Here is a 14,654-nt window from a genome sequence, read left to right as displayed (position 1 = left end):
AAACAGGCCTTACAAACACTATACTGTTCATTGTTTCTGCTCTATCTTACCTATTTTTGTTGAAGTGTGGGGTCACACATACAAAACAAACATTCAACCATTAATTATTCTGCAGAAAAAAGTGATACGAGTTGTAAATAATAAACGTTACAGAGATCACACTCACAGCTTATTCCTGGAGTCAAAAGTTCTAAAATTTGTTGATCTGATCATTTTTAGAACTGCTCAAATACTTTTTAGAGCAAGCAATAAGTTACTTCCAGTGCACATACAAAAAATGTTTTCTGACAGAGATGGGAAATATAATCTAAGAGGAAAATTTAATTTGAAAACAAAGTGTGTAAGAACAACACGTAGGAGTTTTGGTGTAACAGTCAGTGGAGTGAAGGTCTGGAACAGCTTGCCTGAAAACATTAAGCAAAGTAAAAAGAACAAGCAATTCAAAAAAGATATAAAAAATAAATTTTTGATGCATATAAAAATGAGTCATGTAATTTAATCATTACATGTACAATCTAATCAAACTAATGCTGTTTTCTTATTATATTCAAATGTCCTTTTACACACATATGATCACATGTAAATTAGGGTAGGGCTTGATAAGCTTAAGCTTCATCCTCTCCTTTTTGAAACATTGTATGATTTATTTATAAGTAGTCCTGCACCCTGAGAATGTAAAGCCTGGGCCGGTACGTAAGGTTTAATTAGGTCAGCTAGGTAGGGAGGTGCCAGTCCATGAATAATTTTATAGGTTAGTAGCAGAACCTTAAAATCTGATCTCACTGGGACAGGAAGCCAGTGAAGGGATGCCAAAATGGGTGTAATGTGGTCAAAACTTTCTGCTTCGTGTCGAAAGTGTGGTTGCAGCATTTTGAACCAATTGGAGACCCCTAATGCTAGACTGCGGTAAACCAGAAAATAGAACATTGCAGTAGTCCAATCTAGAAGAGATAAATGCATGGATCAGGGTCTCAGCATCAGCCATAGACTGGGTGGGACAAATCTTCACTGTATTTCGCAGGTGGAAGAAAGCAGTCCTAGTAATATTTCTAATGTGGAGGCCAAAGGACAACAAAGGATCAAAAATTACCCCGATGTTCCTCACTTTGTCAGTGTGATGAATGACACACGAGCCGAGGCTGAGCGTTAACTGGTCAAATTGATGCCGATGTCTCACTGGACCAAGAACCATCATTTCAGTCTTATCAGAGTTTAAAAGTAGGAAGTTTCTAGACATCCAACTTCTCACTGCTGCAAGGCAATCTTCTAAGGATTTTATGTGAATGAGATTACCAGCAGTTATCGGCATGTATAACTGAGTATCATCTGCATAGCAGTGCAAGGTAATCCCAAAATGCCACAATATGTGCCCAAGGGGTGCTATATAAAGGGAGAAAAGCAGGGGGCCTAAGACAGACCCCTGTGGAACCCCAAATTTCATGTCACTAAGGTTAGAGGTAGTGTTACTGTACAAAACACAGTGAGAACGACTGGTCAAGTATGACGTCAGCCATGCAAGGGCATTGCCAGTAATCCCAAAATGATTTTCCAGCCTATCAAGTAGAATAAGATGATCCACTGTATCAAATGCAGCACTGAGATCTAACAGCAACCGAACCGTAGTGGTGTCCGAATCCATTGTAAGCAGAAGATCATTCACCACTTTAGTGAGAGCCATCTCTGTGGAATGATATTTTCTAAAAGCAGACTGCAGTGGCTCAAAGAGATTATTCTCAGTAAGATAGTCTATGAACTGCCGTGACACCACTTTTTCCAGAATTTTAAAGAAAAATGATAGATTTGATATCATCCGATAGTTTGTCAATACACTAGGGTCAAGATTAGGTTTCTTAAGTAATGGTTTAATCACTGCAGATTTGAAACATTTAGATCCAGAAGTTAAAGAAAGATTAATAATTTCCAGCACAGTCGGCCCAAGAGTGGGCCACAGGTTCTTAAACAGTTTTGTTGGTATAGGATCAAATAAACAGGTTGTGCTTTTTGTTGACATTGCAAGTTTTGTCAGCACGCTCGTGACTGTCTTCATGCTCTGTGATTGGTCAGTCACACACAACACCCGTCCCTCCCTACACAGACAATCTTCTCTCTCTCTCTCTCTCTCTCTCTCTCTCTCTCTCTCTCTCTCTCTCTCTCTCTCTCACACACACACACACACACACAGGATCTCTCTGTGCTTGGCTTGGCTGCCTCACGTTTGTAGTAGTATTCAGTATTCCTTCAGCTTTCTTCAGCTTGCCTCTTTTAATTTACTTGGTGAACTTGTTTCGTATCATACACGGTGCTTTTGACAAGACAGAGCTGAAAACGGCTGTGTCGTTTCACGTGTCCACTCCGGTCAGGTTTTTTATTTATTTTTTAACCATTTGTTTGCTCTTCGTTTTGTTGGTGATATAAAGTTGGTTGGAAAACTTTGCTTGTACTGAACGTGGTGCTTTTGAGAAGAATACCCCATTTGCCATCAGTGGATGTTTGCATGAATCACCAAGTTCACAAAGATCATTAAAAAATAAACAATCTTACAGATCACTTACACACATACGTACACACATATGGCTGAACACACAAAGTAGCCTATATTAGCATTTTTATTGTATATGGCTGCATGTTCTAGACTCCCGGAGTTCCTGGTGTGTTGCATGCTTGGCGCCTTTCTCCGCTGAGGACGTGGAGGATTTATTCATTTTTGGTCTCATGGTAGCAGGGCTGGTACTTTTTGGCTTATGTGCTGCCCTGATCTACCAGAAAATTGGCAGGACAGCGGCATCAAGAAACACGGCCCCTCGCTTGTCTGTCATGTTTAACGAGGTTGGCAAGGCAGTGCATTCTCAGACTGCAATGTCTCTTGAACTCAGACGCAAATTGGATGACATCTTGGAGCAGATGCGTGCCTTGCAGTTGAAGCTGAAGATTTCAGAGGCCGGTGATTATTCTTAATTTATAACTGGGAATATTCTTAATTCATAATTGGGATTTGGTTGTGCAAGTGGAACTGTTAAAAAGTTTTTTTCACTGCTCAACCCATAACATTACAGGCTTATCAAGCCTGAAGGTCAAATTGCCCGACTTTTTTTCCTCCAGAGGGATTTTTTTCGGCCTGGGGAACATTGCTTGTTTCTTATCTCATCTCACAAAGACAATAAACCGCTTTTCACAGGACTGAAGCATGCTCCATTCCCTCCCCCCACCCCTTCCTTTGCCCATCAACACCCCCTACCCTTTCCGGCGCCTGCTAAACGTCACTCCTTCCCCCTTCGGTGGGGGCGGTGCAGTATTAGCTGCAGCCCCCGTCTCTCCCCCCCAAGCTGACGGCGGCGCATCTCAGGGTTGCTGCGTGGCCTTCACCCACTTGCCTCAATTCGGATAACGGACTTCTTCAAACTTAGTGCACATAAACAATGTCAAATGTGTATGTGTTGTCTTTAATTCTGATGTGTGCCATTATTACAGTAAACAAGTAATAATTGTGGACTAATTGCTGTCTGAGGTAACTGGAGTGTAAACGTAATTTCTCCACTGTGAGATCAATAAAGTATATCTAATCTAATCTAATGCAGTATCTCATACTTTCTCACTGCAGTTCATAAAAATAAACTGGTCAGTTGAACAACCTCTCTGTCCCTCTCACACAGTCACTCAGTCACATACACATGGAGAGAGACACACACACACACGTTAATCAATATTGTTTAACTTTGTGTGGAAAAAAATGCCAAGAAAGTTAGGTAGCAAAAATAAATAAATAAATGAAAAAAAATCACAGTTTGATCATAAAATAAAAAAAAAAGATAGTTGTGTTGAGTATGGCAACTGTAGTTCATGCACACTTAGTAGTTCATATAATTTTCTGCTACACTGAATCTCAATTCTTAGGCTGTTCTGTAAATATTCATTCATACACTTAAGAATATTCATGTTCTGAGTTCATTAACCCTCTGGGGGTGACGCCCCAGCTAACACGGAACGTCCTTGCAACGTTGCTGGGAGGTTACATTTTCGTTGCACAATTGGGAACGTTCTGTCCACCTCCTGGCAACTTCCATCAGGAACGTTTACTTGTTACAGTTTTTGGACGTTTCTTTGGAACGTTGTACTTACGTTGAGGGGACGTTCTATTAACTACATAATTCACCAGCCTTATCAATCTATATATTGATTGATAAGGCTGGTGAATTGGTATTGTTGTAAATTTAAATAAAGTGATTCCTGTATTTTCTTTCTTAACACTTATATTTTATAACTTACTTAATTTTCTGAAAGTTTTCATTCTCAGGGATACTTTAGTAGGCCTACCGTCCCGATGATAGTCTAGTCCGGATTGACCGGTCGATCGCATGGGGGGGGAGAACTCCCACGGTTCATTCTATCTGCGCATGCGCAGGGTCAAGAGGTCGTGAGGAGCTACAGTGGAGAGTGACGCGAGCGTATAATGGCGGAGGAAAAAGATCCCAAACGTATCATTTTCATCCAGAGTGGGAGGAAGATTATTTTTTCATTTATTCAAATGGCAAATCCATCTGCCTTATCTGCAATGCAAATGTGGCATTACCGAAGAAAGGGAATTTGGAGCGGCATTTTAAGATGATCCACAAGAGCTACGATGCTAGCTTCCCGGCTAAAAGCCGTCTTGCAGCACAACAGGCCGTTTTCCCCGCGGACAAATACCACCAGTAAGGCTGCAACCACAGCTTCTTATCGTGCCAGCCGTGTTCTGGCAAAAAGAAAGAAATCATTCAAGGATGGTGAAATTGTGAAAGAAGCTTTCATGGAAGCTGCAGATGTGCTCTTTGCCGATTTTAAAAATCAGAAGGAGATCATGTCTGCAGGATGTGGGGACTTTCACACCAAAGGTTGCCTTAAAAGTCCCAAAAGCACTGAAAAATGAACTTTAATATAATGCAAAAGTCTTGTTGTTATTTCACAGAGTGTATATTGGGAAACATTTGTGCCAAGTATCAAGGCTGGAAGTCACTTGGAAGTACAAAATTAATTAGTTCTAACATTGCAGGAAGGTAAAATTGACATTTTGTGAAAAATTCACATTAGTAGTCATAGTTCACCCTATAAATGGCTTGGGTCCCATACAATGCACCAATATATCAGTTACCTGTTTATGGAACACAAAGAGACCAAATTATCAGACACTGGATGATATATTTTTGAAAATTTTGTATCTGGAGGAATATTTCTGTATATTTTAAGGGTCACCTCACACTTCAACTGAGTGCAAATGAGAAATAGGCCCAAGTTCACTGCTAAAATGCCTTTTTCAGTAAGATGCACCAAAATGCTAGGTCACCAGAAAGTTTCAGCTTCCAGTTGCCTCTACTTTTTTGTCACAGCTTAGATCAAATTGTATCACATAATTTGGTTTTCTGTTCAGGAGAGGACAGCATGTTTAACATCGCTTTGCATCCAACAAATGACTGCAATCATGTAATTAACATGATTACATCTGAGCAACAAATCTGAATGATGTCTTCTGTTTGAAAAATAAACACTTTTTCACGGTTGCATGAACTGTAATAATAAAAAAAAGGCTGAACAATTCTTTATATCACATTACATGACAAATTTAATTGAGAAAGAATTATAATTCACACCCCAATGACCTGGAGCCACAGCTTTACTTATTGATTTAAAAGGAGAGCAAGTAAAAATAGTCCAATCACTCAGAGAAATTACAGTGGAGTGAGTTTTTGGGTATAAGAACATTAGTTCAGGAGAGGACATTTTGTTTAACACAGCATCTTCTCAACAATCCATTGGTAAGAATGACCAAGGTATATTAGATTCAAATGATTTGACATAACTCACCCACAAATGAAGTTGTTTTATTGTCCTAAATACCTTTTAACTGATCAATAGGTAAAAAGTGGCTTGCTAAGTTACCTACAAATGGTTGCGTATTCACACACTACTCAAAACCTTTGTTCACCAAACAAGAAAATCTGATTTTCTTTAACAGAAGTAACCAAACAAACTTGCTCTTAATCTTACGTAACACTCATTTTAACATGCCAACGACTCTGTCCTTCTACAGGTGGTGTGGTTGGAGCATCATGATGTTGCCTTTCGTTGCGCTTCTTTTTCTTTGCAGATTTTTTCTGGCTTGATTCTTTGCTGCGTGATTCCGACATCTTTTTCTTGAAATATGCCTTCTTTTCTTCCATACTTAAGTCTTTGAATCATTTTTTGGGGGGTGCCTCTTCTTCAGTGTCACGTTGTCTTTTTTTCTTAGCTCTTTGTTGTCTCTTATTTTCGGCCCATTTATCTCGCTGATCACGTTTCTCAACCTCTGTCAAATCCTTGATTGGAACGTATTGTTTCGATTTTCTCTCTCGCTCTTTGTCCAGCAGTTGCTGATATTTCACAGGATTGTTCACTTTAAGTCTGTGCATGTCATCAGTTGTCCTGGCACCTGTCGTTTCCTCAGGGATTTGCTCATCTGCTGGTCTTCTGCGCAGACACCAGGGGAATTTCACTGTTATTTTACTGTTTTCATTCATATTGTGCTGGTAATAATGTCAGTGTTCATGAGATTTGAATGAGGTTCATTTGGAATGTGCTGTCCCGAGGAGTCCATGACGAAAAGGCCTGAAAATCAAATGTTCAGAATCTAAAAAAACATTCTCTATCAATAGGACAAAATAAATGCAGATTTTACCATTGCACCACTCCTTCAGACTAAAATAGGCTCAAACATGTCAAAGCCATGACCTGCAATGCAGAAATCTAGGCCTAGGGGACGTTGTGCAGTATGGGTGGAATACACAGGATTATTCACCTTGTTTCATTTGAAGGGTAACAATATACCCCACCCCCGGCCCCCACAACACACACAAGGTGATATGACCTTAAATCACCTGCCTAAACAATACATTTGGTGAAAATGTGTAAATAATGAATAGAACTTACCTTAAAATGACATATTTTTGGACTGTTAAAAATTGATGTCCCCTCCTGAACACTGGCCTACCCAACCTTGCAGCAGCACCAGCTCTAGGCTAATGATAGCCTGGGTGCAAAGGTTTGCTGAAATTGTGAACTGGACATGTTCCCCTTTTTCTAATCCAATCAAATCAGCTGCCACTGAAAAATGATACAATGTATCAAATTTGACCTGTCTGCCTGTTGTGTTGTTTATCTCTTCAGTTGCACTCAGTTAACCCTTGACCTTGAAGTCAGGCTATTTATAATTTTTAAACAGGGCACTTGTCATAATTGACTTTTCCAGTCAATTAGTTGTGTCCTATTCTTATGTGAGATGTCTAAATCAATGGTATTAGACACTCTGTTCAGGAGAGGACATTTACTTTAACAACATTAAAGTGAATATCTCTCAACTATGCCTTTGAATGAGACAATATCTAGTAGGACTGATTTAGTTAGGTCCCAAACATTCCAGAAAAATTGCTGTTGTCACAAACTGAGCTATATTCTCAATGTTATCCATTGTTCAGGAGAGGACAGGTTTTTAACACGGATTCTATGTCAAGATTTGTGATACAGCGAAAAATGTCATGCCAGTGTGTAAAAGGTTTTAATTGGTTGTGAATCTTTAAATGGTTACTAAAGCCATTGTTAACTATGTTTTCTAAATAATAATGTGCTATATACCATAAGTTACTGAAGCATTTTCAGGAGAGGACATTCAGTAATTTTGTTTAACACGAAACGACACAATTCAGTTAAATTGGCATAAAAACTGAACGAATAGACCGATTTCCATGAAATTTGAAATGGGTATTGCCAGAATGACTACACATATCAAGGAAACATCTGCACTACCATTTCTAAAACAGAAACCATTTGACACTGAATGCAACATTTTGAAATTTATTTTTGGACTCCAAATTCTGTGAAAAAGACGTTAAAATTTAGCAATTTTTCTGAAATACTGATGCTATGAAAACGATTTTTGGCGTGCAGGTTCATCCTACCCTCATGCATATTCAGTGCGAAAAAGAGCAAGATCTGTTGACTCCTGTGCCTTCTATGGCACTTGGAACCTTCAGCTAGAAAAAGGCAACCTTTGGTGTGAAAGTGCCCATGTGCAGCTCTCAAGAAAGTCTGTTGCACGACGATGCGAGTTAATGGCGGAGGATATTGATCAGCAACTGAGGAATGATATTGAGGTATGTGAGTGTTTTTCTCTGCAATTCGATGAATCCACTGATACTGTGGACGTGGCTCAGCTATGTGATTTTATTAGAATGTTTTTTGACAACATGAATGTAAAAGAACTGCTGAGCATTTTACCTTTGAAAGGCCACACGAGAGGCACAGATATGTTTCAGGTTTTTATGGAATTTGTTAATAAGAGCCAGCTGCCCCTCTACAAACTCATTTCTATAACCGAGCTGCCAGCTCGATGCCATCTTAATAATGTATTTATACAAACAACCATGTCATCAAATTTCATTGCATGAGAGGCCTATTAACTGATCGAGTAGTTCTGTTGTGTTTATATACGTGTTCCTGCTTTCAGCAGCATTGTAGCTGTTTCATGTATACTAAACTTGAAGCAACTTTGTAACAGATGGTACACAGCAACGACTCGACAGACTGGAGTCAAAGGTGGACCGCATACTACAACTACTGTGGAGGAATCAGGCTGCTGAAGAAGCTGACTGCATTGGAGATAATGCAGGCCAGACTTAAAACAACGGAGGAGCTGGACCAATTCAGCAAAACGCTGGAGGACCAGGAGTTTAGGAGGACAGTGGTAAATTATTGTTCGTAACACTTTTGCAGAAGTGGTTATTTTCACAAAAGTTGCATATTGCCATTGCACACATACTTCTTTTTACTCTGTCATAGGTGAATCTGCTGAAACAGCTATCTGGATCAATGCTGAACTCCTTTGCCAGGATGATGCTCGGTGAAATTGGGATGTGGCGGTTGTGGGCTGGCGTCAGCCTCAAAGGATGGAAAGGGAAGAAAGCCCTGCAGCCTCTCACTCTCTAGAGTTTTGAAGAGTAAGTTATCAAGGTGTCTCACTGCATCATTTAATTTTAGTTAGCAATTAAAAAGAATTTTATCGTTTCTCCAGTTAAAAAGAGGAAAATACAAGACCGTTTTTTTATTTTGTTTTTGTGACAGAAGCCTTCAGCAACAAGATGGAAATTTTACCAGATGCTATCGATGATGCGTTAACTGAAACACTGCGCCATGCAGCAAAGAGGGTAAGTAATTAAACTTTTATAGCATCAGCAACTCACAGGTGACTTGTACTAGCACCATGGCCACACCTAGTCATTCCCTTCAATCAAATCCCGGTCCAGTGTTGACTGTTTCAAGAGTGAAGACCGTGACCGCCTCACATGCACCCCAGCTCTTTGGAGCAATCTCTCTCTCTCAATCCCTTCCTCACATTCTGTATTCTCTTTCCACAAACATCTTAAAACCTATCTGTGTGGCCTCACCTTCCCTCCATAGTGTAACTGTCACTCGGCTGTGTTGACAATTGGAATTCATTCATTCATTATTGGTTTATTTGACAGGGACAGTGCATATTAATGAACGTACAATTGTTTATAGACAGTATATATGCGAGGTCTGTCAATAAAATATAGGTCCTTTTTATTTTTTTCAAAAACTATATGGATTTCATTCATATGTTTTTACGTCAGACATGCTTGAACCCTTGTGCGCATGCGTGAGTTTTTCCACGCCTGTCGGTGACGTCATTCGCCTGTGAGCACTCCTTGTGGGAGGAGTCGTCCAGCCCTTCATCGGAATTCCTTTGTCTGAGAAGTTGCTGAGAGACTGGCGCTTTGTTTGATCAAAATTTTTCTAAACCTGTGAGGCACATCGAAGTGGACACGGTTCGAAAAATTAAGCTGGTTTTCGGTGAAAATTTTAACGGCTGATGAGAGATTTTGAGGTGATACTGTCGCTTTAAGGACTTCCCACGGAGTGGGACGTCGCGCAGCGCTGTCAGGCGCCGTCGTCAGCCTGTTTCAAGCTGAAAACCTCCACATTTCAGGCTCTATTGATCCAGGACGTCGTGAGAGAACAGAGAAGTTTCAGAAGAAGTCGGTTTCAGCATTTTATCCAGATATTCCACTGTTAAAGGAGATTTTTTTAATGAAAGACGTGCGGACGGATTGCAGCGTCGGCTCGCAGCCGCCGCGACGCTCCACCACAGGAAAAACACCTCTGTTGGAAGCCTTAAGGACAAGTTGGAACATGCCCAACTGTTAAACAATTTCTCAGATACTCACTCCACTGAAAGCCATCAAAAGCCGTCTGGATTTTACAAATGGTTATCAACACGGAGGTGTTTTTCCTGTGCCGCCGCACTGCGCCGGCTGCGTCCCGACGCGCGGCCCCATCCGCACGTCTTTCATTAAAAAAATCTCCTTTAACAGTGGAATATCCGGATAAAATGCTGAAACCGACTTCTTCTGAAACTTCTCTGTTCTCTCATGACGTCCTGGATCAATAGAGCCTGAAATGTGGAGGTTTTCAGCTTGAAACAGGCTGACGACAGCGCCTGGAAGCGCTGCGCGACGTCCCACTCCGTGGGAAGTCCTTAAAGCGACAGTATCACCTCAAAATCTCTCATCAGTTGTTAAAATTTTCACCGAAAACCAGCTTAATTTTTCGAACCGTGTCCACTTCGATGTGTCTCACAGGTTTAGAAAAAATTTTGATCAAACAACGCGCCAGTCTCTCAGCAACTTCTCAGACAAAGGAATTCCAACGAGGGGCTGGACGACTCCTCCCACAAGGAGTGCTCACAGGTGGATGATGTCATCGACAAGCGTGGAAAAACTCACGCATGCGCACGAGGGTTCAAGCATGTCTGATGTAAAAACATATGAATGAAATCCATATAGTTTTTGAAAAAAATAAAAAGGACCGTTACTTTATTGACAGCCCTCGTACGCACGCACACACACACACACACAGATATATATATATATATATATATATATATATATATATATATATATATATATATATATATATATATATATATATATATATATATATATATATATAGGGCACACACTTTAACGTAAATATGCCAGTTTTAGCATAATACTAATTTCCATCTGTAGTCTCCAGACATAAAATATAAGACACAAGCATAAAAACATTGATAATTTACAATATAATACACTGTCATATTTTAATATAACCCAGAGCCATATAAAGGAGGAGTTATCTGTTCCGGTCAAGATGGAGGTTAAAATGCTGTTGTCTCAATATAAAGTGCAGGAAAGTACTGAGGTAGAATTCAGTTGTAGGTATGTACAGGTACAGTCAGTTTTATTATAAGATGCTGAATTAAAGTGCTTTGTCGCGATAGTAAAGTGCTTGATACAGCTGCAGTATCTCTTTAAAGTGCTGGTGTGCATAAGCTTACCTATGTGTTGTTGTGTGCGTGTATATGAAAGTATATTGCTTTCGCATGTCTTTAACTCATAATGGTTACAGGTTTGGTTATCTTTCAGCCATGTTTTAAGCTGTCTTGAATAAAGCAAATGTGGGGCTGAACCTGACTGTCGTTGGCAGAGTATTCCATGTGCTATTGCCCCTAATAGAGAGTACATTTTAAGCAAAGACAGTTTTTCAAAATTTGATCTCGCAATCACACCTAGCGGAGGATCTGGTGTTAATTTCATTGTTACTTTTCCTGTTAATATAGTTCCTCAGAGGGAGTGGGGCCAAATTGTGTAGGGACCTGTACACAGCACAACACATTTTAAATAGCATGAAATTCTCAAAACTTAAAAGCTTATATTTTTCTAAGATTGGATGGTGATGAGAAATCATTTTGGGGTTTTTTTGGTCCAATATTTTTATGGCTTTTTTGTACAATTGTTCTACTGGTTTCAGTACAGTTGTTCCTGCAAAGGACCATGTTGTAATGCAATACTCTATATGTGACATGAAGTATAAGTAAGATTTGGCCGCATCTATTGTAATAAACGGTCTTATCTGTTTAAAATTAGATCGATTGAACTTTACAGTGTGATTTACCTTTTTGATATGTTTTTTTAATGTAAGATTTGGGTCTAATATCACTCAGAGATATTTGAATTGGTTCACAAGCACAGTTCTTCCCCTTCCAAGAAAACATGGGATCTGGCTAACTTAATTGGTCTTTTGGTGAACATCATACATACAGTTTTTTGGTGTTCAGCAGAAGACAATTTTTATGTAGTCATTTGTGTATTTTACGTAGTGTATTTGTGAGGTCTACAGATATTTTGTCACTCTTTCCCTGGGTAAAGATTACTGCGTCATCTGCATACATTTGCATATTTAGTTCAGAGCACACATCGGGGAGATCATTTCTATACAGAAACAATAATAAAGGGGCTAATATTGAGCCTTGTGGAAGACCAACATAACTAGGGAGATACGAGGATGTGGCACCATCCACAACAACACGCTGCTTTCTGTTCGAAAGATAGGATTGAATCCATTGAATAGTATCCTCTGAAAAATTAAAATATGAATTGTAAAAATTGAGATATTGAATTAAGGATTCTGCATATTAATACATGGACTGGTTGAGCCCTTGAACTTCACTGTGCTGAGGGGACTGGCACTATACAACCCCTGGCAAAAATTATGGAATCACCGGCCTCAGAGGATGTTCATTCAGTTGTTTAATTCTGTAGAAAAAAAGCAGATCACAGACATGACACAAAACTAAAGTCATTTCAAATGGCAACTTTCTGGCTTTAAGAAACACTATAAGAAATCAAGAAAAAAAATTGTGGCAGTCAGTAACGGTTACTTTTTTAGACCAAGCAGAGGGAAAAAAATATGGACTCACTCAATTCTGAGGAATAAATTATGGAATCACCCTGTAAGTTTTCATCCCCAAAACTAACACCTGCATCAAATCAGATGTGCTCGTTAGTCTGCATCTAAAAAGGAGTGATCACACCTTGGAGAGCTGTTGCACCAAGTGGACTGACATGAATCATGGCTCCAACACGAGAGATGTCAATTGAAACAAAGGAGAGGATTATCAAACTCTTAAAAGAGGGTAAATCATCACGCAATGTTGCTAAAAATGTTGGTTGTTCACAGTCAGCTGTGTCTAAACTCTGGACCAAATACAAACAACATGGGAAGGTTGTTAAAGGCAAACATACTGGTAGACCAAGGAAGACATCAAAGCGTCAAGACAGAAAACTTAAAGCAATATGTCTCAAAAATCTAAAATGCACAACAAAACAAATGAGGAACGAATGGGAGGAAACTGGAGTCAACGTCTGTGACCGAACTGTAAGAAACCGCCTAAAGGAAATGGGATTTACATACAGAAAAGCTAAACAAAAGCCATCATTAACACCTAAACAGAAAAAAACAAGGTTACAATTGGCTAAGGAAAAGCAATCGAGGACTGTGGATGACTGGATGAAAGTCATATTTAGTGATGAATCTCGAATCTGCATTGGGCAAGGTGATGATGCTGGAACTTTTGCTTGGTGCCGTTCCAATGAGATTTATAAAGATGACTGCCTGAAGAGAGCATGTAAATTTCCACAGTCATTGATGATATGGGGCTGCATGTCAGGTAAAGGCACTGGGGAGATGGCTGTCATTACATCATCAATAAATGCACAAGTTTACGTTGATATTTTGGACACTTTTCTTATCCCATCAATTGAAAGGATGTTTGGGGATGATGAAATCATTTTCAAGATGATAATGCATCTTGCCATAGAGCAAAAACTGTGAAAACATTCCTTGCAAAAAGACACACAGGGTCAATGTCATGGCCTGCAAATAGTCCGGACCTTAATCCAATTGAAAATCTTTGGTGGAAGTTGAAGAAAATGGTCCATGACAAGGTTCCAACCTGCAAAGCTGAGCTGGCAACAGCAATCAGAGAAAGCTGGAGCCAGATTGATGAAGAGTACTGTTTGTCACTCATTAAGTCCATGCCTCAGAGACTGCAAGCTGTTATAAAAGCCAGAGGTGGTGCAACAAAATACTAGTGATGTGTTGGAGCATTCTTTTGTTTTTCATGATTCCATAATTTTTTCCTCAGAATTGAGTGATTCCATATTTTTTTTCCCTCTGCTTGGTCTAAAAACTAAGTGACTGCCACAATTTTTTATCCTGATTTCTTATAGTGTTTCTTAAAGCCAGAAAGTTGTCATTTGAAATGACTTTAGTTTTGTGTCATGTCTGTGATCTGCTTTTTTTCTACAAAATTAAACAACTGAATGAACATCCTCCGAGGCCGGTGATTCCATAATTTTTGCCAGGGGGTGTAGAAGTTATTGTATAGTATTTTTATGAATGGTTTTCTTTGTTTTTTAGGCAAAGAAGGAGGATGAAAGAATTGGTACTGGTGTTAATGCTGACTCAGATGCTGGGGTGGATGAAGCCATGGGCGACGATGTGGATGCCGATGCCATGGGCGATGATGTGGATGCCGATGCCATGGACCATTGTGTAGTGAATGATGACGCCACGGATGGCAGTGCCATGAGTGATGATGCTACAATTAGTCATGGGTCAGATGAGAAGTGATTCATTTTATACTGAGAACTTATGCCTCCCCCTCTGTAAGGTGCGGGGGAGACATGAAATAAGTGCCCAATTTTCCTTGCACAACTTTTTTCCTGGATACCATGATCATCAACTCGACT

The 14,654-nt window shown here is 39.6% G+C and overlaps 1 long non-coding RNA gene across 2 annotated transcripts; it reads left to right on the top strand.

The window, feature by feature from the left end:
- Window positions 1-8,540: 8,540 nt before the first annotated feature.
- LOC117513286 lies at window positions 8,541-14,422 on the top strand. 2 transcript variants are annotated; one of them, XR_004561541.1, is made up of 3 exons: window positions 8,541-8,746; window positions 8,842-8,999; window positions 14,323-14,422. It is a non-coding gene; the product is annotated as an uncharacterized LOC117513286 (long non-coding RNA). The 2 variants fall into 2 exon arrangements; XR_004561540.1 differs by lacking the exon at window positions 14,323-14,422 and adding an exon at window positions 9,124-9,183 and having other exon boundaries at window positions 8,542-8,746.
- The last annotated feature ends 232 nt before the right edge of the window (window positions 14,423-14,654 follow it).

The sequence above is a fragment of the Thalassophryne amazonica genome, chromosome 7 (assembly GCF_902500255.1).
Source record: "Thalassophryne amazonica chromosome 7, fThaAma1.1, whole genome shotgun sequence".
NCBI lineage: Eukaryota > Metazoa > Chordata > Actinopteri > Batrachoidiformes > Batrachoididae > Thalassophryne > Thalassophryne amazonica.
The sequence above is the reverse complement of the archived record's forward strand: the minus strand, read 5'-3'. Positions and strand labels throughout refer to the sequence as shown.